The sequence below is a fragment of the Labrus mixtus genome, chromosome 5 (assembly GCF_963584025.1).
Source record: "Labrus mixtus chromosome 5, fLabMix1.1, whole genome shotgun sequence".
Lineage (NCBI taxonomy): Eukaryota > Metazoa > Chordata > Actinopteri > Labriformes > Labridae > Labrus > Labrus mixtus.
Window position 1 is genome coordinate 24,294,564 of NC_083616.1, and position 26,993 is coordinate 24,321,556.

Here is a 26,993-nt window from a genome sequence, read left to right on the forward strand (position 1 = left end):
CAGCCCACAGCTCCAGATGAGCCTGAGTGCTTTCACAGGCAGCTACAGCCAGAGCCCCTTTTCTGATTTCAGAGTACTTTTCCATTTCAATTGAGCTGCTTGCTGCCGCTGCTGTTGACACTGCCATTAAACATCTCAAGATGCAAAAAATATCTCTGCGCATGTTGGATCGAAGGGGCTCAACTCTGAAACAATGGAGGGTCTGTTTTGAGTTCAGAGATCTTAAAATAAAATAAAAACGCATGCCTTTGATTTTATCCTCGCTCCTTACCCTTAGGTCACGCTGTTGTAAATGAATACAAATCCAGAGCAGGTATGGAGTACGAAAGAGGAGCTCACTGAGGAGTGTGAACATGTGCGTCACGTTGGATGTGGTTAGTTGTTAATCTGAGCGATATGAGCGAGGCCGCCACCTTTAGCTTGGAGGGTTGAAAGGTGAATACTTCAATGGACCTGCAGGGTCACTATTCATGAGAGAGTACAGAGAACAGAGGAGGAGGAGGAGAGGAAGTAGAAGGTAGCAGACTGACATAAGGAGAAAATACAAGAAGGCACTGACCACAGGCTATAGTCGCTTGAACCCTGTGGTAAACTTGGGAAATGAGGTTGCCATCCCTCTCAATTTTCCCTTCAACCAAAAACCACAGCTCATATGGTAGAGATTGATCGCGGATCAAAGAGAATAGCCAATTACACACAGCCCTCCATTTCATTTGTAGTCTCCCCTCAGAATGCTGAAAAATGTTGTACAGGAAGCATTTAGGTGACATCTGCAGGTGCACATTTTAAACGCCCCCCCCAAACACTATTTAGCCTTAAAAGTTAAAGATATGGTGGTTTCATAGGAAACACACGCCTCATTTTAATGGATGTTATTACCATACAGGCATTATGGTGAATTTTTCAAAGAGTCTAGACGTCGCAGGGTGTAATTTTAAAGCCATTCGAAGTCATTTAGACCAAAATAAGTCTATCCTTTCACTCCGGTTTGTCCCTTAGGACACCCAAGAACTTTGAACTCTTGTAGACCCCGGTGTGTATGTGTTAGTTCATGACAGGGAAACTCTATATGGGTGTGTTTGAGTACACTGATACACTAAGAGGTTAGTCAGCTTCAGTTCACAGTGTGCTAAGGTAAAGAAGAAGTCCCCATTAAGGAGATAATGGACAAGGCACATTGTCAATCCAGGGCACCTGGGAGTCAGGAGCAACACACTCACACACACACACACACACACACACACACACACACACACACACACGCTCAGACAAACACGCACACAAGCACACGCGCACACATGCACTCACACAAACACACACACGCGCACACACACACACACACACACACACACACACACACACACACACACACACACACACACTAAACAGAAAACCACCTCTGTCTCTCCAACAAAGGTTGAAAAAAAAAAAACATTAAAAAAAAGAACTTTTTTAAAAATTCAAAAAGTAAGAAAATAGGGCCTGAATAGCCTTTTTATAAGTTAGAATATATGCAGAAAATAATGGGGTGCTAGTGGCACAGTGGTTAGTGTGCGTGCCCAATATATGGAGGCTATTCCTCCAAGCGGGCTGCCCAGGTTCGAATCCAGCCTGTGGCTCCTTTCCTGCATGTCATTACCCACTCTCTCTTGATTTCCAACTCTATCCCCTGTCCTATCTCTGCATTAAAGGCACAAAAAATCTTTAAAAAATAAAATAAAATCAATACAAATAAATTGTATGTAAGTGTCTTGAAATGAGACATAAATCTAAATGAGAACATCTCATTTAAAGACACATATTAAGTAAAATGAGTTTGCTGCGCTGGCAGATACTTTACTGATCTTTTTTTTTTTTTTCTTTCAATAAGATGTTTATCTGGACTTGTCAGGTGAATGTGGCTTATACAAAGTGTAATGAATTTCTTAAGTAAATATTGGAAAAACACACTTAGGTAAGATTTGAGTTTCTGCTCAAATGTTGGCTTTATGATGAAAGAGAAATCAAAACGTTGATCAGGAGATTTTATTGTCAATATTTGATTTATTATAAGTTTATTTGATTTCTGATGTTTAAGCTGAATAAGCCTTCATCTCTCCTTTTCAGTTCATACATTAATACTTTGCCGTACAGCTCATTCTACACTTGCTGTTACCTTTATTACTGGCAATGTTTCTATATTATAGTCATTGTTGCTGCTGTTGTTGCACTGTTTGTATTTATCAGTTTCTCTCTTCCTGTATCTCTCTCTATCCCCGCTCAACCCCAACACAGTCGCAGCAGATGGCTGTTCAACATGAGTCTGGTTCTGCTCGAGGTATCAGCCTGTTCGAAGGACGTTTTTCTCACCACTGTAACTTTGCTAGATGTTGCTTAGTGCTCATGATGGATTCATGTTGGGTTTTTCTTTGTAGATCATATAACAAAGAGTACAGTCTAGACCTGCTCTTTATGTGAAGTGTCTTGAAATGACTTTTGTTATGAATTGCCGCTATGCAAATAAAGGTTGTTTGATTACGACTGATTATAATAGTGAACCTACTGTAAGGGCTGATGTAAGCATATCGTTTGATCGTACGTTTTGAACCGCACACAATCCAAAAGCCGATAACGTTTACGACAGGATTCTGTCACAGAGTTTTGTGCCGTAACATTAGAGATGTTGACTTCCCTTGGCTGTAACCGTATCATGATGTCTCTTTCTACGCTGGAAAGTTTTGCAGCCGTCTCGCAGACCAATAAACATGTGGATTATGGGGTTGTCCCTGCAGAACATTCCATGTCACCGCAGGCAGAAAGCATACTTAGGATATCAAAAACTGAAATTAAAGGCGTCTCTGTCGGAGCTCTGGAGAAACTAATACAGATACAGTATATAAACCACATGACGTATGTATTCATTTAGGGTTAGACGCTGGATGAAATTACCAAGCAGGCTGGATCTTATTATTGCCGGAACTGAGGACTCAGAACTGTGATTCATTACACGGGACTTATGTGAGATGAAAAAATCTAAACAGCTCCACACATCTTTAATGGAGGCAAGACATTCATATTTATTTTTTGACAGGCATGTAAGCGCGATCAAATCAACACATATTAGCTACAGTAGGCCGCGACGCTAAACCTAACCATGTAATTTGTCTAACAGAGTTTGTTTTCCTTTGATTTGGTCCCAGAGTACATGTAAGTAGCACTGACACTGTGTTCTCCTGCTGCAGCATTTAGGGCAAATCCACCCTCTCTTGCAAAGTGACTGGCTTGTGTCGTGTTCTAAAGAAGATTTTGATATACTGCACTGCTACTGATGATATCCCCACAGAGGACAATGCTGTGCTGACATGCTCACTGGGCCAGAAACAAACTGACAGCCTACGCCAAGTATTCAGTTTCCAACATCAGAGCACATATCTCACAATACAAGTTTCCCCTTCATCCTTGTTTCGCCACTACACCCCTTACCCGTCCTCTGTCCCCCCCCCTCTCTCTCTTGTCTTGAGGAAAAGAGCTTGTAACCCAACAGAGAGACACTGATCCCTGAGCACAGCATCTGCTGACAAGCCAGCCTCCCATTCAGCCTTGGCTAGAGGCATGGGCCACCGAGAAACCCGATCCAGCTTGGCAGGGTCTCAACAATCGCTTCCTGCCCCATCCGGGCCCACACAGCTAAGTACTCTTAATTAAAGAGGTTAACTTGTCTAAGATGTGACCAAGGAGAAAAGAAAAACCACCAAAACAATCACATCACTGTTTCCTCGTCTCTGACAAAAGAGGTTTCCTCTCTGACGTGGTATGATGTGAGCTCTGATACTTAAACAATCACATTAAAGGAGAGGCGGGTAAAAGATCCTCTGTAAATGTCTCTTAATAAGAGCCGACCACCCCTCTCGGGCCAGATGGGAGGGGGAGAAGAAGAAGGAGATGAGAGGAGAGGGGAATTGGTGATGTGCACTTGGACAGCTTCTCGGTCTCCCTGGTGCTCGGGGAGCTCAGAGAAAGTGTAACTGGAGAGGAGCAATTTTATTATTCTTTTTGGTTGGTTGTCAGCATACATATTAATGAAGAGTTAGGTCATTGCCAGGGACATCTGTATTGGCCTGTGGGGCTGCCTTGCTAAACGCCAGAGAAATTAGAAATGTAAATTTATACCCAGAGATACAATATGAGAGATTCTTCTCTGTTGTTTTAGGCTCGGGAGCTGCATGAGCTCCCATTCTCGGGAGGCAGCCCTGCGGAACGGGCTATTCATTGCAGATCGACCAGATTGCAAATGACAGACTTTTATACAACGGGCCTGTTGTGTCTCGGCAGCAAAACATGCAAAGCTCATTTGATTCAGCAGCTCTGCCTTCTTACTCTCCAAGTCGCTCTCAATGTATACAATACACACCAAGAAAATCGAGTTTCTTTGCTGTCTTGGTTTTACAGCTTACATTTTGAATTGTAAAGAGAGAAAGAAGGATAAACAGCAAGTTCCTGCATGGAAACAGGAGGATCCTAGACACAAATTTCTCTCCAGCTGTGTTTCTAAGCTGTAAATTAGGATTTTCTGTGATTTTCTTTTCTCCCCCATATACTCATATTCCTCTTACGTATGCTAGCTCTCATTGTTGCTCCAACAAGCGTCTCCCCACAGAGATGATTAGAGTTTTATCTTTTCCTATTTCATCTTGAAAGCTTCGCCATAATTGCATCAGATATCATTTGGGAACCTTCTAATCCCTTGAAGTCTTGCTTGTATATTTAAGAAATGGCACATCAAAACCACAAGTACACACAATTTGATCTAGACGAACCTCCCTCCAAGTGTGTATTGAGAGCTTGACTATAAAGTCCGAGTAGCTCCTCATCAATAAAAATGATGCTGTTTCTTATTTGTGTTGGGGTTATTGATCCGTGCGGGCAGTGTATCCACTTTAATGGAGAATCAATGGATGGATTGAGACCTACAATACAAACAGGTCCTATAGACGTCAAGTCTGATGTATCAGATTTACCTGACTAATTTTCATTAGCTCAGTCAAAACACATCTGGCTGTAGAGTGGGTCCTGAGGGGGCCAAGGGGCACTCTGCTTTGTTATCATTAGCTGTCAGGACATAACCCATCTTTGGATTCCCGCTAAGAGGCAGCAGCCAAAACTCTCAGAGCAAAAGCAGCTGTGGATAATTCCCATTTCCATGCTTGGATTTACATTCATCCAATGGAAAACCAAATATGCTGCTGTAATTTAAATGAAGGTTCACACTGGGCTCCATAGTTGAGAGAACACTTCGAAAGGACCTTGAACTTGGTGTGATGTCCCACGCTGCTCCACTGCTGTTGTTGTCATCGTCGCTGTTCGCCTTCCCCTTTTTCCATCCTGATTTTACCCCGCTGGGATCAATGCCCAGAAGAGATGGTAATCACCACGACAACATGCGCCAGCACAGCTCATTAGTGTACATGCATAGCTCACACCAGGATTGCTGTCTGCATTTTCACAGAAGCACATTAGTCTTTGCCACGTCGTGATAAAGCGCCATCATTGATCCAATGCTTGCCCTGTAGGTTGAGAAAGGCTAGACGGTAGCTCAAAGCCAAGGTCCCTGGGTGCACCAAATACTGGTCACCCCCTCCTTCCCTCCTTCCCTCCTCCCAACCAGCATCCAGCATCAACCTCATTTTCCCTCCAGTCCTCTAGTGCAGTCACATAATAAGCTATGATTGCTGCTCAATCTTTGTCTTTTTTTCCAGAGACAGCCCATTTGAGATGCCCGGACCCTGAATTGAGTCTGCATGTAAAAACTCATTACTGCTGGTTGATGGATGGAGCCTTTTTTCATAGTGTGCAGCTGTAATAAACAATCAATGAGGAAGCATGTGCAGTACAAATCATCCTGTACACCGCCTCACTGGCATCAATATTCCATATGAGGGCTCTTGTTTTCTACACTCAGGGTCAATACTAATAGACCAGTGCACAGATTGGAGATCCTCAGAGTGCAATCCATACCAAAGAGGTGTGATGGTGTTTGCACATGACTAGTGCATGTCCTTGAGGCTATACATTAAAGCTTAACCATCCAGCAGTTTGATATATTTCATACTACATGGTTTTATCGATGCTCAGCTGACATTGCAAGCATATGGATTTAGAGCAAATATCAAAGTTTTGTCATATATGTAAACACGACAGATATCTGCAAAACTGACCTCTAGACTGTAGCTATCTTTAATTTATAGAAGTTAAACATGTTCTTGATTAATTGCTGGAAACTTTGCATGACTCAAGAAAAACAGAAGCCTTATAGTCGTATTGGGATGTGATCTTGAGGCCAGAAGCTTAAATGCCCATGATGGAAACTTTTCTGATCACAGTTTATTAGGTGGGGGCAATTTTGTAGCCAACAAGATCAAGACAGCTACACTGCACAAGACAACCCTATGAACATTAGGCAGCATACACGTATAAATAAATAAATGAAGCATACAGTTTATCCTGTGTGTACAGCTACAGTTTGACCGACAGTGAGAAGGAGAATATTTCCTAGGTCACATTATAAAACAGTCTGTTTATGACTGCAGCAACCTCTGGGGTTGAAAAATTAAGCCAGTGCTGAAGTGTAAAAAATTGCAGTCTGATGTTGTCTGATTAGTTAACGTTTTGTTTTTCATAACTCAACCATTCTGATTTTCTAGTCAAAGCCTGGTCAAGTTTTCTTTTTACACTAAACTTAAGCCTGCATAAACAGTCTTGCATTAGAAAAGAGTCCTTTGGATGGAGTTTAAAGTCCAAAGATCTTCTGGGCATCTTTACCCAACTATACTTCCATACAGTTTACTTTTTGAGCCCGGGAGTTCTGCAGGGTTGTGTTCTGCCTCCAGTAAATATGGCAATACCAATTGTGACAACTCTCACCGTCCACCGCCCACAAATGATGTCTGTGTTAACTACAGTGGATGCAGATGCAATGAGGGAATTATTATCTTCATTAAGTGTTAAAAATCTAAACGTTGTATTTGTTGGTAGTGGCACAACTTCCCCTCAAAGTTAACCATAACCACCCAACTCTGGACACCAGCTGACCACAAAAACTGTCACTGACAGACACTGGCGTGTTTTAAATGTTGCACTTTTAGTACCCAAATCAGAGTCCATGAAGAGAAAAGGTGTACCATATGTTGTACGGATTGAGCAGTACATGGCAATTTACACCTGCGAACCAACTGACTTCAGACCAAAAGTGGATCCATGCTCAGGGGTGGAATGCTTAAGACAATATTCAACAACTAATGCCTACAGTTTTTTTGGTAACTTTTTTCCATTTTTAAGATTTTTAGTTTGGCCTTTATTTGTATTGAAAAGTTATAGATTGACAGGAAACATGGGGATAGAGAGTGGAGATGACATGCACCAAGCAGCGTGAGGATTAGAAGTCCAAACCTGTGAACAGTGTGTGAAGACTGTAGCCTCCATAATTTTTTCAATAATTCCACTGTCTTGTGAATAAGTAACAATAGCAGTGTCAATATATTTTTTCAATCTGGGAAATGTATCATTTTTACTGGATAAAATCTCAAGCAATAAAAAAAAACTTAATGAAATTAAAACTTCTGTCACCTTGCTCTCAGCACCTAATGAAAAATGAAACGAAAAGAATGAAACATTCTGCCAACAACTAGGGGTTGAAGGTTTGAATTCCAAAGGTTCTGAAATAATTTAGATCATCTACAAATGAATTAGGCATCAAATGGAAATACAGGGGTTATGCCTTGTCGGAGGCCAGAATATTCTCTGGAGCTCAAAAAGTATTCAGGCTACAGGACTTTCCCTGGTGTGTGGACAGGAAGGAGGTGAGTGGGTCACGGTGCAATCACCAACCCATTAAACTTTAAATAGTGTCTGGTTTGCTGTCTAAGAAATCCTATCTCTGCCATAAACATTTCATCTATTCAATGAGGAGCTTAGGCAAACAGAATGATTCAGCATGTGGCCTTTAGTGTACTCAAGTGCAAGTTTGTTTGAGGCAAAACAACAAAAAACCAAAGGCAGCACCAGCACAGATAGAAGATCCCAATGTTGGCAACGTTTTCCCCAAATTAGTTGATGGAGACATCGAAATTGTGTGTAGGGTATAATTTGTCGTCACAGTAGCTTCAATCCAGGTGAAAATGGCAAGAAATGGAAAATACGCAACATATTGTTGTAAGTTTGTTGGTTACACTCTTTGCTGATGACACTCTCATGTCATAGCAAAAGAAAACACTTTTGTTTGATCAAATTAAAATTATTCTTCATATTGATTAAAGGCAGTATTTACAAAAATTATAGGAGGGGAACAACTTCCAGTGAAGTCATCGTTTGTTGATACTTAAAGTGTGTTAAGCCCAAAGGACTTGCTGGGCTTGAGAGATAAATTCCAACTCTTAAGGCAACTCAAGTTGGCGAAGGTTGAGGGTTCGGTCCCCAGCCGATGTGTGTCCAATGTGTCCTAGGGCAAGACACTTAACCCTGCGTTGCTCCCGCTGCTTCGTCAGCAGCGTATACATACAATGTGTATGAATGGGTAGGTGTTACCTGCGGTATAAAAGTGTTTTGATTAGTCCGAAGACTAGAAAAGTGCTATACAAGCTCGAGCCCATTGACCATTTACCAGTCCATCCTAGTCTTTCAACAGTATCTGAAGTTGAGACATATCTTATCTTAAGTTATCAAGTTTAGAGCTGATGGAAATTTCATGATCACCAACTGAATAAAAACCTTCAGGGATGGATTGACTCCAGAATGCCTCCGTTAGTGCTTTCACATGTTGCAGTTATCCGGATAAACCTGCATATTCCTCCCATGTTGTAAATAACAGACAAAAGATTGTTCGGGAAATTTCAACGCATGAAATGAGTTCAGAAAAAATGAGGTAATTTTAATGATCCCATTCCTGTTTAATCAAATCAACCTACTCCACCCGATAGACTAAACAACAGAATCTTTCATATTTAAACATCATGCCCTCTTTAAGCCCAAACAAGGGGTGATCCTGTTCAATGTTTAGAGAGGGAGGAAAAGGAGTTTAACACAAGTTAACTCATCATAAAACACATGGCAATAAGAAATACAGACAACAGGCTGTAAAATGCACCACAGATCAACCTGATATAACTGTGAACCCCTTCATCTATTGTGCTCTCAACAAAATAAAACAAGCAGGTGACTTTAAACAGCCATTATCTGGTTTCTTCTAAATAACTTATTTAATGAAAAGGACATTTCTTTGAAGAGAACACAGTAGTGCTCTCTATTTTCACAAACAGGGTTCCTCCACCTATTGTTCTTCTTACACATTTTCTCCTCAGCACTGTTTGCTGAGCTATTCCGGCAAATTGTATTTTTCTGCTGCAGATCTGATCTGTTATCAAGCAGACACCTCGACGTGACGCTGTGAGCACAGTCAGTGCCAGACTGTTCATATCCTCCCTCACACACTCATCCAGCTCTACCGCTCTAGCATCTTTGGTGTCGAGACACATTTTTGTAGTCTTGTCTTCTCTTTTCACAGGTACAAACAACTCTGAGGAGAGTTTTTCTAATGATTGAATACTCTCACTTTACTAGAACTGCATCTGATAAAGGGACTCCAACTATGATAAATCAGACCTTAATGCCAGACCTTAGACATACCCTAAAGTTTCTAAACAGTTTCAGTGTGCTAATATTGTCAGGAGATATGCTAATAGCACCGTGCAACACATAAAAATGCATACATCTGCTTGGACGGATGCACACACACAATGTGGTCAGCCAGAAACATTTCCGACTTAAATTGGAGGTTAAGGTAAACAATGGGGTCATTGTTTCGCTGACGACGAGGCACTCGTGTAATAATTATGCTGAATGCTAAGAGATGCGCAGGAGGCATACATTTGGCTGAGCACAGCCTCTGTCAAATTAAAGTCATGCTTCTGTATAGATTTTTCCACTGATATGAGTGAGAATACAGTTGGAGAGCAGTGCTAGCTGCTTTTCATTTAATAGGTTAAGAGTTCAGAGTTTACTTCATTTAATGGACTCCTATCATAATCATTAAAAGTGTTTATGCTCATTTTTTTTAAATGAACTATTGAATGAAGACAGTGCACATTAATCATGAATGTTAGTCCACAGATATGCTTGTTACGCATTACTCCTGCAGAGGGGTTATTTACCAGTTTAACCTGACAAACCCGACTTATAACTCATTTCCATTTCTAGAGCAAAATATTGCTAAACTGCTCCACACTACGAGTTGCCATCCATTCACTATGCTGCTTTACATCGGGGTAGTAGAGCAGGGTGAGCCCATTAACTTGAACTACAGCAGATGCATTATAACTGACACACAACATTCAACCAGCATTTCAGGCCTGAATTCATAAAAATATGAATGATTAGTTTAACTGATAAGTGATTCTGGTGTCATGGGTGACGACTTAATCTTAAAGTCAGCTAATTGTGCACATCCCAAGTAACAACATTGGAACACGTCTTTGTAAGAGTCAATTGTTACAACTCTGATTATCCTCAGACTTTCCACCGCACTGCTGTCTCCTGCACTAAGCTTGCACTGGGGGCAATTTGTCTGTTCTTTATGGTCAGCCATGGTTTATCGCTGCATATATAAGTACACAGTTTTTCTCCTGTTTATCCAACCCAGGCACTGTTTCCTTAGGCAGTAATGTAAAAAACATGACTTCCCATGTGTCTGTGGATTCTTGATTTAAAGTAGCAAAATAGACAGTTTTTCATAATTATTACTTGAAATCCCTTTGCATAATAGTCCTTGGGTACTGTGGAAACTATTCAAGCATACGGTATGACTCATTAAAGGCTATTACAGTTCATTGCCTTGTTTACTTAGTTTAAAAAAAAAAAGTGTTGAGAGCATTTTTTTCTGAGAAAGCTCCCAATACACCTTGCTGCTCGCCAAGAACACAGGCACAGAAAATGTTCCTGAGAATAAATTTAGATCAGAATTGTGAGAACAGGATCTCAGAAGGAAGAAACCTTCCAGAAGATTAATGGTGTGAAAAGGGGAGGCAACTCCTGCCACCCAATAAAGTCAAGGCTTAAGCAAACAGCTAAAGCTCCCTCACCCCTGGCCCACATCTATGGTCTTACAATTTAACTGTGTGTGAGTGAGAGTGGCTAAAAACCCACACACATGCACAGAAACACATATACACATGTGCTCATTTGTACATGCACAATAAATATTATCAAGACATTCTAGTTACATATCACAATAAATAAACATGATCATATTTTTAATGGCTTTTTAAGGTAGATCTCCTCAGTGACAGCAACTCTTCTTATATGCTTATTGTTATTTTAAAAACACTTCCCAACCCAGAGACAACTTTTTGTAACTCTGTGTCTCAGACTTACTGTGAAATCCGAAGTATAAGTCACACAGGTGTATAATTTCGCAGACTATTTTGGGGGGTTCCCCTGAGTGAAAAGAGGTTTTAACTATTTTTCTGCATGACAATTTCTGTTGAGTTCAGCAAAGTCCACAAAGTACAGTTTCTGTGCGGCTGTGCAGAACTTTTTATTACCATCTGTTTTCACCATGCAGAGTTTGCAACCCTGCTCGCTACTGGTACGATTGTTGCGTTCTCAGCCTTTGGTAACGTTGATAGTTGTGATGAACGGACCCACACAGCCCTCGACGAATTTGCCTTCGCACAGCACCCAGCTCAGCTGGTCACTTGTTGTCTGTAGGAGTCGTTCAATCAAACCGGCTCTCAACAAGTTTCACCTACTTAACAGTATAAAACCACTTTCTTTAAATGCATGATTATGACCTAATGACCTAATGAGGGAGAACTGTTAAAAAGTGACCTGGCCCGTGTCACTATGTAACCCAGTGACAAACCACTTGCAATACAGAATGAATGGGGGCGTATCTTGAATCTCATGGTGGAGGCTAAGCTTGCTGTTGAAGAAATTACTAAGACTTGAATCCATACAATAAGACTCAAGTCTTCTTCTCAAGTTGTCTCAGACGGCTTACATTGATGAAAGTTTATACATCAGATGAATACTCGTCGAGGAGACATGATTCAACATCACACTTCTGTACTCGTGTCTTGCTCAATCACATCTGCCGAACTTCTCGAAAGGCATCGCATATATCCAAAAAGACATTATCATTATCAGGGTCATGTCACATTGACCCACCTAGACTAAACTGTGACGTCTATAACACTGGAGCAGACAATAAGTCTACCAAACATCCTTGCAGATATCAGGAAGAACAGTTGACACTCTCTAAGTTGTACTTGGTGTTCTAATAACAGCTGAACTCTGTCAGGTCTGACTGACATTAGAGAACAGTGAATAAACCTAGTGACATCTGTACATTATAATCTAAATAACTACAGAAATTCCACCACACTTGCAGTCATGTCTCAGCATTTTATACTAGTATATTGGCCATACCAGAAAATAGGCTGAAGCCCACTTATGAGATTTAAAAAAAAAAGATATTTAAAGTTATTGAAAGATATTGTGCCGTACTGAAGCATCCGCTCTCCTCCAGCAGCACACCTCCAACCGCTCTCAAGAAGGAGTTATGAATTAGACTGCACCATAATGAAGCACCATTAAGCCCAAGCAACAGACAAAATTGTCCTTTGCTCAAGTTGCAATTGCCTGGTGCCTGTATTGTTGTGTTAGCATGCTAATGTTAGCACAATTTAGTTAACTCATAGCATCATATTGCACATAAATTGAGATGGAATGACCATGATCTAAAGACACTTGGGTGAGCCAGCTATGTTATCCTTCTTTTCTCTAGTCCTATAGACTAAAACAGCTTTATACGCCGGACAACAGTACAGCTGGTGATTCTCCCTCATTGAAGACAGTCATGACTCAGAGAGATATTTACAGAGGATACACTTGACTTCTGCTATATTTATGTGTAAAATGTGGCACATCCTTCCATTTCCTTGAAATGGAAATCAATGCTGTCATCGTATTCTCCACTCCACTCTTGCAATATGACTCTTAAAAGCTAAAGCTGAAAAATGCTAAAATACTGCAGATCTATTGTAAAGCGAGCTAAGCTAGTGTGAAAGACAATGGTGAAATGTCAACCTACCTTGATATGTATGAATAGGTCTGGACAGTACAATACATCTAAGAGTCACTGGAGTGTGCAGCTGAACATAAATGAGAGCACTAAAATCCATTAAAAAAACACCATATGGCTGCAATATATGCAGCCATAAATATTTAAAGGTGGAATATCTGTGGATTTCAATATCAAAATGTGGTTTTCCTGTCAAGTTGTGGCTGAAGTAGGAAAACATTCACAAATGTAGCCAGCAAACATAAAGGGAGAAGTGTGTCCTGACTTCAATCTTTAACATCATTCTTATATTTAATGGTATTCTCCTCTAATTTGAATCAAATGGATTAGAATTAAAGCCCGCTGAGCTCCCGTGGGCTGAACCGAATAGAGAGCAGTAAATGACCTGTCTGTTAGAAATGATGTCCACGGTAAACGTTAGGACTGCTTTTACTGTTCTCTCTATAGTCCCACGTTTTCAATTCAGTTGAATTTATTGATGCTTTATTGGCAAAGCAACAACATTCTACGCTGCCAAATTAAGAGTAATGAGAAAGAACACGCCCCTTCTCCCGCCTTCTGTTTTTTTTTTTTCTCTCACTGTGTATGTTTGCAACTTCATACAAACATACACCCCCACGCAGGCACGCATGCACCCAAACACAAACGAACACATGCTCCTGCTTCCCTTGGTAGGGTCAAAGGTCTGCCTTAGCATGTGATAAAGTGTGTGCATGTGTGCACATGTGTCTGAGGGAGTGTAAGACTGATCCAGGTGCTCTCCAGAAGGGAAGATAAAAATCTGTTGCCTGCATGTTCTCTATAGTCGGGCCTCTGAATCTGCCAACAGGAGAGAGTTTGACCCTGACAACCTGAGTCCTGGCCCGCTGCGTTTAATGACTGAAAGAGACAGAACGCCACATGTGGCAGAGAGAGCGCAAATATATCTTATTCAAATTTACACATCATAAACCTCTGTTTACATCAGACAAGTTAAAGTTTGATGGGTTCATTTAGCTCGTGTCTAATCACAAGCAGCTAGATGCTAATGTACTCAAATACATACCCACTTTTACTCTAAATAGAAAACACATGTCGTCACCCCCCCCCCCCCCCCCCCCCCCCCCCCCATGCGTAGTGTAGTAATTTTGAATTCATATTGTAATAATATATGACCTCCTATACGGGCTGCAAATTACAAAGACACCCCGGGCAGATTTCTAGTAAATAATCCCTGCTCGCTGCAACAGCTTTCCTGTGGGCAGCTTTTACAGAAATTGTTAAAGAATTCTGCAATCACTGTTTGGCTTAGAAGGTAAAGGCTAAAATCACGATGTTCACCCTGTTCTCAATACAAAAATAAACGTCCCTGTTGGCAGAACATTTCATTGGTCACAATGGAATACTGTTACCATACCCAGAGCTTAAAAAATAGACAATCGAAACCATATTAGAGGGCGTGAGAGATATGCAAAAATCTGTGCACTCTCAGTCGTATGCCTGCATGTGTGCACAAAACGTGAATGTGTGTGTGTGTGAGACCGGGCAGTTCTGGCTTTGATTAGAGCCTGCATGATAAAATGAGAGGCAGCCGAAGGCCGAGCTGGAGCTGGTTAGCGGCTGCCTACAAATGCAGAGAGAGCAGGAGGATTTTTATCAAACACACATGAATGTTGGGGGGATGCCATTTATGTTTCCCAGGATGGCAACATGCACACGGGCAGGAAAATGCAAAATAACAGAGGAGCACATAAGCATGTTCATTTCAAAGTAATCATCCAAACAAAGAGGAGCCAACAGGGAAGGAAGGAATAAACACAGAACAAGGAGAACTGTGCAGAAACCCGGAGAGAGAGAGAGAGAGAGAGAGAGCGAGAAAGATATAAACACGGGGAATAAAAAACGGCAGTGAAACTCTTGCAAAACACTATCTCTGAGTTTTCCGATCGCAGATGTTTAGCCAGCAGTAATATGTCACGGTTTCATTGTGTTTCGAATCTGATAACGGTTTTATGGCTCTTCCTGCTATTAGCGTCATTCATTGTCATTTAGGGTGGCAAGATTGCCGCCTGTGGCACTGACCTCTCACAGATTATCCAGTAGAGGACGGATTGAGTTAGGAGGAGTGACGCCTCTTTCTGACATCAGAATCTATCTAAGAAGGAGCAGAGGAAGTGAATGATTGCTGATAATGGGGAGAGGAGAGGGTGAGATGGAAGTTACACCACGTTTTGTCTCCCCCAAGAGGCGGAGGAGAGCTTTTCCGCTCTGGTTTACACTCACTGGACCTCCCTCTGCGTGTCTTCCTCTTCTCCGCTTCCCTCCGTTTCATTCCACAGCTCGTAACCAAAACAGACGCCACATGTGGTGCCGACGACCTTTGCTGTGTTTGAGGAACATCACATCTTGACAAAGGTTTAGTTGAACTGCTCAGAGCACGGTCTATTAGGCTTTATGGGCCCAAGTTGTAGGGTTAATTTAATTCTCCAATATGTGTTTATTTCTCAGCACATCCCTCAGATGAATTCCAACTACATGAATGCACCAGCCGTAGTTTCTCTTCTATTCAATCCATATGCTTATGATTCGTGCCTTGTCTGCTTTTTCACGCTACGGTAAAGCCATGAAATTTTTGAATAGACATATCTGCACAGTCGATGATTCCCCATGACCTATTTTAGTCAATAATAAATTGGAGGAAAAAAGAACGGGGGATAACATCTCTAAAGCTACAATAAGATGGCTTTTATTAAGCCGCAAAGAGACGAGTATCCTCTTCCTATACTTTCACGGTTAAATGAACACAGGGCTGAATGTCGGTTCTGCAAGTTATCCCCTTGCAGAAATTAATAAGCATTTAGATCATGTTTCTCTTCGGTATTTATGTCAGGGACCCATGCACCTTTCCTCCTCCTGCTGCCGCTGCTGCCCACCTTTTCCTGGTCTGAATTAACTGGAAACATGTTTCCAGCGCTGATAAGTATCAGAGAGGACAGGCCGCAAGATTACTTTGGATCTTAGAACTGCTTCTTTTTTATTTTTCATTTTGAACAGAAGATAAGAGAGGGTTGAACAAACACGCCGGACCCACTGCGGCCCCGTTACAGATGGAAGGTCACATACTTGTGGTTTTCCACTGTGAGGCAAGAAAAACTTTTCTAAATTAATTTGATACTTCTTAACTCGATCGCCTCGGAATACATGTGACTGCTTTGACATTAGACGTGATGTGTTTGTTTAAGCCACATGGAATAACTCCTAAATGGACCCTGCAAGGTCTGACTGAAAAAGTCATTCTATATTCTGCCGATGGACGTCAAGGATGTATTATGACGTCCTACTGCTCGACTGGCATGTAGACCACGTTTAATAATGCTCTCACACCTGGTGTGTAGTAGTAGTAAATGGTGCTTAATGAATTAATAGGCTGTGATTGACCACCACAGATTTAGTTTTAAAGCATACTGTAACTGAAAACAGCACAGCAAGGTGAAAACTCCTCATTGTCTGCACACTTTGAGGGAATAAAATATAAATTATTCTCTGTAAACAGTATGTTTAATATTACAGTATTAAACCAGAGAGTGAGTCATTCTAGTTTTTTTGTCTTTTGTGTGGGCTAATTTTACTTTAAATATGTTTTTTTCTTATATATCAATGAATCATTTGAAGTCCGTGAAAATTGTCCATTAATGGATTTATTTGAGCAAAAGAAGCCTGAAGCCCTTTTTTTTATATATATTTAACTAGTAATAATATACAACTATTGACACAGTCCATTCTATTTTGGTACTCTCCTGATACAAATTCTAATCCCTGGGCATACATTGGCTAATATAGTACTGATCTGATTTAAGCCAGATATATAAATATTGATATCTTTTGTAACAGCTCCAGAACTGTTCTAGTAACCCCCCAAAGCAACACTTCTGCTATCTGTTGAAACTGAATCCTGGCATATTCATATACTACTCCTGTTTTACTCCCCCCCATCCTCTGTTTTTTCTGAATTTATCTCATTTGTGACAACAAACTGAAAAAAAGGGCCACTTTAAAATACGAAGCAATTAAAAGTGATATAATAACATGAAACTTCCAAATGTGTAATGTCTTGTGTGGATTCATGTTTAACCTGAAATTTACTCTAGAAGTCCTCTTGCAAAATTGTCCATGCTTTGCTAGCAGTGAAAAAATGTTGTCAATGTTTTTTTTAAATCATGATCACGATCGGAAAGTGTAAAACCGTAGAAGCGCAGCCAAAGATCAGTTAAACATAAATAGAAGATATAGCACCTCTTCCTAATATGAGGGATATGTATTCTCTAAAGTGATCAGCTAACATTGTGCTAACTACATTAAGAAGCATTCTGTTGCCCCGTTGCCCATGCAGGTGAGGAAGGTTCTGTCTTCAGCTGTTTTGAATCACAGATAATGAGATGCTCCCCTGACCCCTGCAGTCGCTTCCAGTCTGAAATTGATCGATGAGAGCCCCCCCTTTGAACCTTATCTGGTGTTGGGCTTTGCATTATGGCTTTACATCTGGAAGAGAGATCAGGGCGTTTGCATGGAGTTCTGGATGAGGACGTGACCAGACTCTATTGCTTGGCGTGTTACTGCCAAGCCACCAAAGTTGCACACTTCCTCCACAAGTTTCCACCAAGGGAAAAACAGCCTCTGATGTCCGACATGTCATGGTTTAGTGATGTATGAGCTACGGGACAGAGACCTTAAATAGAAGAATGTAGGAGTTGTGTTTTTCTCTTTATCTCGTATATATGTCCCCAAACATTAAAATGGACACAGTTTTTATTACAGCCATTAATTCTGGGAAGATAATATTAAATTTTATGGTAGCATTGGGCAAACCTTTTTTTTTTGTAAATGAGATATAAATTCTACCTACTTATATCTGTCAAGGTCCTTCCTGTGGAGGAGGCCGTCCTACATTCCCAGGATGATTTCCCAATGATTTACATCTGCTCTGCTTCAACTATGTCAGTTTTTCAGAGTCAGGGTTTTGGTAAAAGGAATAAAAAAAAAGGGAGGGAAAAAGCCCATTAGAAGGATGTTAGTGGCAGCCTTTTTCTGTTAAGTCCCCTCAGTGCTCCTCTAAATGGTCCTCTGAGTCCCGCGGGTGGGATAATTACAATCGATGCTCTTTTCATCAGCACAGCTATCATGTCCACCGGCGCTGCCAGCTCTACAACAAGCCAAAACTTCATATTTCTCTCCAACTGGAATGACCAGCAATCCTGAAGAATGATTTCACCAGACAGTCCATTTCTCCACAAATAAAAATGTGCAGATGAAGGAGAAATTGATTGACAATATCATAAATGTTTCTTAGCTTAGGAAAAAACCCATCTCAGATCTGCGCTAAAAAGGGAAACACAGAAAAAGACTCTAAATTCCGAGTAAACATACATTCATTACACATATGCTGCAGGCCCAGCAGGGTGCTGAAGTGGTTTTTCCACAGCTCTCTGTTAATCCCAGAGAGTTAAAAACCATGACTATCAGTAATTAGCTTCCTTGGTTTACCAGCATGTGTCATCACCAAATTCATCCTGCATCCACTGCCCGCTGGCAAAAACAAACAGCTCCCAAAGCGGAATTTTCCAAAGTCGTCTTGGTTTCTGTCTCTGTAATAAAACCTAATTTGTTGTCGTGCCTTGTTAAAGTCCAAATAAAAGCCTGAATATTTAGTTCTTGGAAAAATAAAGGTCTTCTCTGCACAGCGCACTGGATCATGTGTATGACTCATAAAACGGAGATCCGCATGTGATTAGGGATTTATATGGAAGTGGAATGGTGTTATTGCTGATTGTGTGCATTGTGTGTGTTGCTGATAACACACTGAAAGTGGTATACCCTCTTTGAACACACAAATCAGTGTGTGTGTGTGTGTGTGTGTGTGTGTGTGTGTGTGTGTGTGTGTGTGTGTGTGTGTGTGGGTCTGTGTTTGCCCTTGCACGTACTCGTACATTTTATGAAGTATAATTTGTTTTTCAGGTTTATTCTCCTCCAAAGAAAAAGACCTCACTGAACCAGCCTTCAACAACAATGCACCTTGTAAAACACAAACTGTCCAACCACTGACAGACAACATCCAGTTTCAATTAGGGGTTCATATTAAGTCCACAGCAGGAGGCCTAATTGGAGCTGTTGTACAAGAGCGACTTTGGGGCTGAGCCAGAGAACTGTGTTCAAACTCTGACTTTATAGCGGCTCTCCATCTAGAAATAGTCTAATATGTCATGAAGTTTAAGGACCATGCTAATAGTTTTGCTTGTGTGTGCCAATATAGAAAAAAAAACCTATTGCCAACAAGTTTTTCAAAGCATACCCACTGTTTGAGATCAACGATGACATAAAAAAAAAGATGCTTATTTTTGATGTATTACCTATGTTCAAGGAGGTCTGACTTTTACAAGCCGTGGGAATTCACAAATCAAAACGATCCACTCAACTTTGGTACACCCTGAAAGTCAGCAGTGATGTCATACATGCAATTTGCGATAATGAGCTTCAACATTTGGAAACGGTGCAAAGGCTCGTTTAACGGTTCATAAGAAATGTACCTCATGGACCTTTTGAAGTAGTGCCTCACACAGAGATAGTTAAAATTCACATCACATATAGTATTCATAGCTGCACATCACTTCATTAATCTTCCGTCATCAGGTTTAGAAGAATCCATTAGGGCTTATTATAGACAATTAGCGAGAGCAAAGAAATTATCTAATAAAGCATATCTAACCAGATTACGTCTTCGAATTAGACGAATATTCAGTGTCATTATTGTGACAGTAAACATAGTTTTATGGTGCTGAGAATTTACATTCTCACTGATCCGGGGGAAATTAGATAAAAGGGACAAGAACCAAGTAGGACAAAAATCTCTGATCTCAGAGAACATTATATTAAATGCGAAGGAACAACATTAAGTGTGCGCGCGATGTGTGGTGGCTTAAGAAGTTCTAACTCCAAACTTGTCCAAAAAAAAAACAGGCTTAATCTGCAGCCCTGAGTCTAAATATGATGATCAATGAACCACTGTACTGTTAGTTTTTAAAGAAGTAAATTTCAGGAAAAAAAAATTGGTTTTGGATCAAATAAATGCTAACTGAGTTCTGTACCTGCATTACAAACTATGAATAATAACGTAATTAAAGCCATCTAAACGTATGCACTCCATACATCTTAGCAGGAGAATGTCCTTGTCAGAAAGAGGGTGGGGGGGGTCAAAGGATGCAAGACATGACGTTAAAAAAACGACGCTGAAGTTTTGCATGAAGCAAAACAGTCTGAACCTATATGAGCTTTTGGCATTTTTATCAAAGATACGTGTAGTATGGCATTTACAAAACAACAACAACAACAACAAAGAGAAGAACGTGCTGGTGAACAGAAAAAAACATAATGAAACAGTTTCATTATATGTGTGAAATTGCACCAAAGGCATGTTCAAGCACAGGTTGCAAGAGAGAAACATCATCACCCCCTTCATATTTCCTGCTGTGTTCTCACATCAGTTAATTGGAAAATTTACTAGGAAGCTGGCAGGAAAAGCTCTGGGTAATGTCAGAGTGAAAAAATTCCCCTTTTTGCCTTCAAACATGCAAAAATTCAGATAGTTTTCAGGAGTTTTGTGAATGTGTGAAAGTAACATAACTCACCTTAAAATACTTATAAATAAGTTAACTTCATTAAAGAATTCAACACTGACCATCACGCAGGGTTTGAACCGCTGTGCGACCGGTTCATCAGCTCTAATGCCAACCCAAGAGGACTATGATACTCTTTATGCAACATCATTTGACTCCCATGGAACATATAATATCTAGAAAGCATAAATTACATTTCAATTGCAACGTTTGTTTCTCCTGAAGCCCAAATAATTTCGAAACATTTTTTTTTTCATCGCTTAAATAGGCATCAGTAAATCTGAGGGTAAATGCATGATGGCTAGCTTAAGCGTCATTTAACCACATTTAAATAGTGTGAAAGAATGGGCATTATTCCCAGGCCTCCATCCTATAGTTTAAAATGTACATGTATGCTGAGAAAGCAGTGAAAGAAGTGCTTGTTTACATTAAAACCTTTTCACATTTATTCCAATAAATTCCAACTTTTGCTATGTGTTCACTGCAAATGCATGTATTACAATGAATGAACATAATTTGCAACCCATTGCCCAGCCTTATACGAGACAAATGTGTAAGTGGTGGACTGAGCAAGCTGCTGTATTTGCAGGACTTAGAACAGGCTGGGTGTCATAGAATACAGATCCAGCCAGTCAGAGGCTTGTTAAGTGGATGAATGTTAAAATAGGCACCTGTGCCTCCATGGGCCCCCTACCACATAATGATTTATCCACATGTACTGCTAATTTGCTTTTATTGCACTACCTAAACGCACTTGCGTTTCACTGTTGCGTGAATAATAATAAACATTGAATAGCACTAAGAGACCACAGCAAAACCACGGCTTTTCTTTCTTCCCTTCATTCACCTTCTTTCTTTTTCGTTTCTTCATTTCTGGCCACATAGATGCTTTTTCAATTAGGCCCATAGAGGAGAACAGTCTCATATATATTCATAGCTGGTATGAATGACGGAGGAGTGATGATAATGATCCCGATATGAGCTGAGGAAAGCAATTACAGTCACCGCTACCATAAATAGTAATTGCAAAAATCTCTATCATTACAAAGGGGAACCACAAAAACACACACCATACAGCCAGCATTCAGTGGAGGCAGAGTGGGGGAGGCGCAGGCTACTTTTTTTAAAATGAAGGTTGTGTTTGCCAACTTTTCCCAACAAGCCGTTCAATAAGCATTTCAAATGAGTGGCCATGCAGATGTGTTATCGAGTGTACTCACTGATCAGTCTCTTATGGGTTTCTCTGAAATTGATTTTCTCTCCTACGTTTTAAATGGTGTGCAAACGGTAAAAGGAAGTCGAGTCAATTACACAAGTTACTGTATGTTACTAATTACTTTATTGTGAGGATAATTTGGCTGACTCTTTCCTTACTTTTGTGAACTCAACAGGCCGCACAGCTGACTGTGTGTGTATACGTGGTCGAAAGCATCAGTGTCTATGTGAGCGTGCACATGCCCACCTATGTGCCTGCCTGTGCATTGATAGCAGCTGCTTCTGTGTGTGTGGGAAAACGTAGGGAGTGAGGCTTTTAGGGAGCATGATTTATGGAGCTCTGCAGGTTATAACTCATTTCAAACTGAATTTCCTGCCTGTGTGATTGCATCCCTCCGTAATGCCCTTGACAGAATGGAAAGCACACCCGATGTTCCATGTCTAAAGATGGACATTTTTGGGTGTGACTTCTGAATCTGGGCTTATAAATTACCCCCATGTGAGACAAGTCGATTGTCCCATGAAGACAATAACAAATCCCATTCTTGCATTACGGAAAATGGCTGAAAACGATTTTGGTCTATTACTGGATATCATACCAGCAACATTATTTATGGATCAAACATTGCAATGACTGTATGATGATGTATGAATCAGGGGACAATGACAGTCTGTAGTTTTGACCTTATAACAATCAAACAATGAAACTGAGGACAATCACAACTAGCTCCCTAAAACTGAAAACAATGAGGGATAAAAATGGTTATTAGGTAGCTCATGAACCAAGTGAAGAGACACATGGAAAACCATTTCCTCTGAATCGTCCCAGAGGTCAACGTTTCAGACATTCCCAGTAGCTAATGCGAGAGGAAATCTCACCAGCCAGGTGATTTTATTTGGGGTGATTAAAGGCTTAGTTAGTATCTATAAATAAAGTCAACCTGGTGCTAAACTGTGTTAACAGATTTCTCCTCCCTGAGGCTTTCAGCTGTGCTTCATAAAGAGCAAAGGAAAGCATTTACCAGCAGAGTGTTTAACCGAGTCAGACTATATTTTAAAAAATAAATAAAAGTGATGATTTATAAAACATTGTAACCCCAGATTTAATTTCAAATAGCACAAAGAGAACATATTAAAGGAGCAATATGTAACTCTGACACCTAGCGTTTAAAATGGGTACTGCAGTCCAAACACTGGACGTCTCCCCTTGCCCCCTCCTCCGTAGATGTGCACACGGGTTATAATGTCACGGACACTGAAGCTTCAGTGTTTAGCTTCAGTGTTTAGCTTCAGTGTTTAGCTTCAGTGTTTAGCCAGATCTGCATCAGTCTTGAAACCTTTCTAAATTTGTAGCCAGAATCTTTTGCCAAAAAAGTTGGGACATGTTTAGCACTATGATGCTACATTTTAAAAGTGGAACGTTTTACCATTCTTACTTGTTGTTGGATTTCAGCCTTTCAACACTTCAGGGTCTCCTTTAATATTGGTTCACATTTCAAAATGCCTCAAACATTTTCAATGGCTGACAAGTCGGGACTGCGAGCAGGCCAGATTAGGACCCAAACTCTACTCTGAAGCCATGTTGTTCTAATACTCTCACAATCTTTAGTTTAAACTGTCCCAACTTTCTTTGAAGTGTGTGGCTGACATCAAATTCATAATGTATATCATTTCATATAGCATTGACATTTCTCAGTTTTAACATTTGATATGTTGTCTTTGTGCTATTTGCAAAAAAAAATCCAGGGGTTCCAATGTTTTAAAAAAAAAACTTTTTTGGAAACAGGGTTGTAAGAAAACTATATTCTAATAAATATGGAAAAAAGAAAAGAGAGACTGTTTCTCAAGATAGATATTTGCTGTTTAAATGAATGCATGTGAAAGTTCAGATGTTTTTGATATTGTAGAAGAACACAAGCTGCTTTTGTATGTTTGTTTTAGGGACTAACAGAGTCGATGAAAAACTTTTGACCTGCACCTCATTAAATGTACATGCTGTCATACTTGATTTACAAACATAAAACTAAAGAAAGCATTGCATGAATCAGCAGTGTGTCTTATTTCTCAGCACATTACAGCCTTGTAAGACTCCAAATGGAAAGCCTAATGTCCCACTATTGATTTCCCTTTGTTAAACTCTATTTTATTTATGACTTTATGTCTGCCTTTTTTTTTGAAAGAGAAAACATCAGGTAGTGAAAACATCAGGTAGTAAAAAATCAGGCGACTGAGGCCAACAGACAGTCAGTGTGTGAGGCACTAGCAGGTGAATAGACAATAAGGAAGACAAACAGCTGCAGGGAAACAAACAAACACGGAGAGAAGAGCGATGCTTCAGGCTTGTCTTCCTAACAAGATATGTTCACTTCCTGAACGGCAAGAGCGCCCATTCTTCCATCCTCCATTTACAGCATCTGGAACAAACAACAAAGTCACACCGAGTCTTTCTGTTAAAGGTTTGGTAATATCGTACATCAGTGATAATGGCCTGTTTTTATTAAAGAAAAAATACCAGCCTGTCTCTCTCAACTTCTTTTGTTCCGGAGAGTGTTCCTTCACTGATCTGACGCCGCTACCTTTATTGAAACAGTCCTCTTTTATCTGTCCAATAAAGTCAGCTCAGCATGCTTGCACTCTTGAAACCACACCTGGCAACAGCTCATGCAGTTGAACACTTTCACACTATGTAGTGGAAACTTCCTGATACAAAACAACCCTTCCTCTGCAGTTGAGAGGTTATACAGTATGTCTGGCTCAGGGGCCACTGTTGAGAAAAACAGTGGCCAACCTCTGTTAACACACACCTTTTGTTAAATCTAGAGCCCGACCGATTAATAGACTTGCCCATTATATCGGCCGATATTAACATATCAAGTGGCAATCCGTAATCGGCTAATTTTATCGCAGAGTGCGCTACATGGATTAGAACAAGCATCATCATTCTCCAGAGTATCAGGCGGTGATGCACGTGCATGTTCAGTTACTTTTCAGTTCAGTGACCCTCTTGTGTACGTGCTGAGATATACTGTATAATTACTGTTATCAACAAGTGTTTGATAACTGCAATTGAGGGATCAACACAATACATGTGTATCTATATCTATCTATCTCTACAGATTGAAAGAAGATTTAAGAAAGATATCGGCCTATATATCGGCCGATTTATCGGTATCAGATTTTTTCCTCTCTCCCCAATATTGATATCGATATCGCCCCCAAAAATCCCATATCCATCAGGCCCTAGTTAAAACACAATTCAAGTGTTAAAAATAGAGAAGCAGAGAAGCCTGCCATATTATTTCGGTGTACAATAGATTATTTTCTGCACTGTAACCAGACTTTGGTGAGCAACAATTTATAGGGCCAAGATTCTGTGCCATGATATCCAACACTGATCTGTTCCTCTTGCAGTCTGTGACAGTTACAGAAATATGAAGCTGACAACCATTTCACTGCAGCTAAAGTGCCCTGTATGTACCACAGAGATAAAGAAATAAAAAACAGATTGGGAAAGCTTATAGGAGAGTGACTGCAGTGTGCAAATTTAACTCTGTGTTTTTTTCCAGCGTGTGTCCTTGTGTGTCTGGCTGCATGTGGGAAATGGGCGCAAAGTTGCCTACAACAACATTTAGCGTAAGTTGGAATGACCCCTAAAAGCTTGTGTGAGGTCATGTAATATTTAGACAGCCTAGTCCAATTTAGCCAGTCATATCTCCATCTGCTTTGCTCTGTATTTACCACGAATGGGAATTGAAAACTGAGATAGACCAGCTGTATGCATTTAGAAGTATGGCAAAAGGAAGGTAGAGCCAGTGCTCCCCCCCCCCCCCCCACCTTCTCCCATAACTCCCCTCCAGCTTTGCCCCTGTTAGCGTGCCAATTTGTCTCCTCTATCCACAGTATACCGAGTCAAACAGTGTGCCTCCTGTCTCACTGGACGTCTGGCAGAGTCAGCAGGTTGATTCATTACCTGATGCTCACACTGTCAGCTTTTCAACTGTGATGGACCGGGGGGGGGGGGGGGGGGCGGCGGGAAGTTCTGATGAAAATAAACACACGTGAACTTTTTGCATAACACCTGGAGACTTGTTGATGTTACCTGTTACATTTCATTAGTGAAGGTTTGGCATGAAACACAGCTGTGTCGAGTTGGAGTTAACTTGAGACACCAGACTTTTGTCACATAAAGAAAACAAAAAGAAGTTAGATTTTTTTCAGGTTTGAAAAATCTGTCTCTGTTATCATGAGCGTAGTTACCAGTTAGCAGTTAGCAGTTAGCACATCATGCGTTGCCAACAGTTCATGAAGCATGTTACAGTTTCTCCTGTTTATTTTCCTGCCTTCACTAAATTCATTATTTATTTTTGAACTTTTCAAAGCACTGATCTGTACATATAATGATATTTGTGCTGGACATGTCTTTACATTTTAAAAGTTTAAATCATTTACATTTAAAAAAAATGCACATCTGTAAAAATGATATACTTTATAGTACATGCAAGGGTTCAACCACCATGGGATTTTTTGGGTCGATACCGATATTGGGGAGACAAAAAAGCCAACATCTTCTTGGATCTATGTTCGATCTCTAGAGATAGATAGATACACATTCATCAGTTGATGGCTCCAATGTGGATCAATCACTTGTGGGAAAATAATGAAGACAAGATGGTCACTCTACTTGAAAGTAACTGTGCATGTACGTGCGTCACCACCTGACACTCTGGAGAGTGATGATGCTTGTTGTAATCCATATAACACACAGCCAGAAAGAGAACTGCTTGTGTAATACAATGATGCTCGAATGAAATGCTATTTGATTGGTGAATAAATCTCGTAATATCAGCACATATCTGAGATGAAATTAGTCGAGTTACTGAATAAGCTGATATTATCGGCTAGTCGATTAATCGGACTGGCTCTAATACATACTGCTATATTTCTTGTTTTTACGTATTGCTATATTGATTACTGTATATTTTCTATATATTGTGGCATTTTTGTGTATTTCTTAAATTTTA

The 26,993-nt window shown here is 40.4% G+C and overlaps 1 protein-coding gene across 1 annotated transcript in view; it reads left to right on the forward strand.

Annotated features, from left to right (window-relative positions):
* The window catches only part of efna5b (ephrin-A5b), a 179,195-nt gene extending 153,520 nt beyond the window's left edge, over positions 1-25,675 (forward strand). The window contains exon 6 of the transcript XR_009673134.1: positions 25,665-25,675. The gene's annotated coding sequence lies outside the window, so the exon portion shown is untranslated. The remainder of the gene's footprint in view (positions 1-25,664) is intronic.
* Positions 25,676-26,993: the final 1,318 nt, after the last annotated feature.